We start from the raw sequence: 2879 nt of genomic DNA on the forward strand, positions 1-2879 counted from the left end.
TTCCTGCAACAGTCCATTAACACTGTCTTTGAGGAACCTGGGAAGGGATACTTTGGATCGCATTGAGGCCTACGCAGATAAAGCAAATATCATCAGTTCAAAACGTAAGATTAGCTATTTGAGACACGTCTTTATGATTTGTAAATTCATCTCACAGAGTTAAAGATTACACCTCAGGAAGCAGTTTGCTAAAACTCTTTTCGTGGAATCTGCAAAGTGATATTTGGGAGCCCTTAGGGGCCCAATGTGAGAAAGGAAATATTCTTAGATAATAAATGGAGGAAGCTTTCTGAGAGATTGCTTTCTGATATATGACTTCATCACACAGAGTTCCAACCTTCCATTCATGAAGGACTTTCCTAACATAGCTGTCGTGGATTCTGCAAAGTGATATTTGGGAACTCATTGAGGGCTATGGTGAAAAAGGAAATATCTTCAGATAAAAACTGGAAAGAAACCTTCTGGGAAAATGCACTTTGATGTATGAATGCAACTCACAGAGTTACACCTTTCTCTTCAGTGATCAGTTTGCTTACACAGTTGTCTTGAAATCTGCAATGGGATAATTCTTAGCGCAATGAAGCTTACGGTGACAAGGGAAATTTCTTCAAATGAAAACGAGAAAGAAGCTTGATTAGAAACTTCTTGGTTATGTGTGAATTCATATCCCAGAGTTACAATTATATTTCCTGGAACAGGCCATTAACACTGTCTTTGAGGGACCTGAAAAGGGCTACTTTGGATCGCATTGAGGCCTACGCTGATAAAGGAAATATTATCACTTCAAAACGTGAAAGAAGCTTCCTGAGAAACTTCTTTGTGATCTGTGAATTCATCTCACAGAGTTACAACTTTGTCCTCATGAAGCATTTAGTAACACTCTTTTCGTGGAAACTGCAAAGTGATATTTCGGAGTCCATTGTTGCCCATTGTGAAAAAGGAAATATCCTGACATAATCACTAGAGAGAACCTTTCTGAGAGATTGCTTTCTGAGGTGTGACTTCATCACACAGAGTTCCACCCTTCCCTTGTTAGAACAGTTTTCTAACACAGTTTTTGTGTTTTTTGCAGAGTGGTATTTTGGAGCTCATTGAGGGCTATGGTGAAAAAGGAAATATCTTCAGATAAAAACTGGAAAGAAGCCTTCTGGGAAAATGCCCTTCAATGTATGAATGCAATTCACAGAGTTACACGTTTCTCTTCAGTGATCTGTTTCCTAACACAGTTTTTTTGAAATCTGCTATGGGACACTTCTTAGCGTACAGAAGCTTATCGTGACAAAGGAAATATCTTCAGATGAAAACTAGAAAGAAGCTTTCTCAGAAACTTCTTTGGATTTGTGAATTCACCTCACAGACTTACATTTATGTTTCCTGGAACAGTCCATTAACACTGTCTTTGAGGAACCTGAGAAGGGCTACTTTGGAACGCATTGAGGCCTACGCTGATGAAGGAAATATCATCAGTTCAAAACGTGAAAGAAGCTTTCAGAGAAACTTCTTTGTGATCTGTGAAGTAATCCCACAGTGTTACAACTTAGTCCTCAAGAAGCAGTTTGCTAACACTCTTTTCGTGGAATCTGCAAAGTGATATTTGGGAGTCCTTTGGGGCCCATGGAGAAAAAGGAAATCTCCTCAGATAATAACTACAGAGAAGCTTTCTGAGAGATTGCTTTCTGATGTGTGACTTCATCACACAGAGTTCAAATCTTCCCTTCTTGGAACACTTTGCTAACACTGTCGTCGTGGATTCTGCCAAGTGATTTTTGGGAGCTCATTGAGAGCTATGATGAAAAAGGAAATATCTTCAGGTAAAACGTGGAAAGAAGCCTGCTAGGAAAATGCACTTCGATGCATGAATGCAACTCACTGAGTTACACATTTCTTTTCAGTCATCAGTTTCCTAAAAGTTTTCTTGAAATCTGCAATGGGATACTACTTAGCGCAATGAAGCTTACGGTGACAAAGGAAATATCATCAGATGAAAACTAGAAAGAAGCTTTCTTAGAAACTTCTTCGTGATGTGTTAATTCATCTCACAGAGTTACACTTACGTCTCCTGGAACAGTCCATTAACAGTGTCTTTGAGGAACCTGAGAAGGGCTACTTTGGATCGCATTGAGTCCTACGCTGATAAACGAAATATCATCAGTTCAAAACGTGAAAGAAGCTTTCTGAGAAACTTCTTTGTGATCTGTAAATTCATCTCACAGAGTTACAGTATAGTCCTCCTGAGGCACTTTGCTAACACCCTTTTCGTGGAATCTGCAAACTGATATTTGGGAGCCCATTGGGACCCATTGTGAAAAAGTAAATATGCTCAGATAACTAGAGAGAAGCTTCTGAGTGATTGCTTTCTGAGGTGCGACTTCATCACACAGAGTTCCACCCTTTCCTTCTTGGAACAGTTTGCTAACACTGTTGTCGTGGATTCTGCAGAGTGATATTTGAGAGCTCTTTGAGAACTATGGTGAAAAAGGAAATATGTTCAGATAATAACTGGAAGGAAGGCTTCCGGTGAAATGCACTTCGATGCATGAATGCAAATCACAGAGTTACACGTTTCTCTTCAGTGATCAGTTTGCTAACACAGTTTTCTTGAAATCTGCACTGGGATACTTGTTAGCGCAATGAAGCTTACGGTGACAAAGGAAATATCACCAGATGCAACTAGAAAGAAGCTTTCCCCTAAACTACTTTTTGATGGGTGAATTCATCTTACACAGTTACACTTTGTCCTGATGAAACAGTGTGCTAACACACTTTTCGTGCAATCTGCAAAGTGATATTTCGGAGCCCTTTGGGGCCCATTGTGAAAAAGGAAATATCCTCAGATAATAACTAGAGACAAGTTTTCGGAGAGATTGCTTTCTGATGTG

The sequence above is a fragment of the Rhinopithecus roxellana genome, chromosome 16, assembly GCF_007565055.1.
Source record: "Rhinopithecus roxellana isolate Shanxi Qingling chromosome 16, ASM756505v1, whole genome shotgun sequence".
Taxonomy (NCBI): Eukaryota; Metazoa; Chordata; class Mammalia; order Primates; family Cercopithecidae; genus Rhinopithecus; species Rhinopithecus roxellana.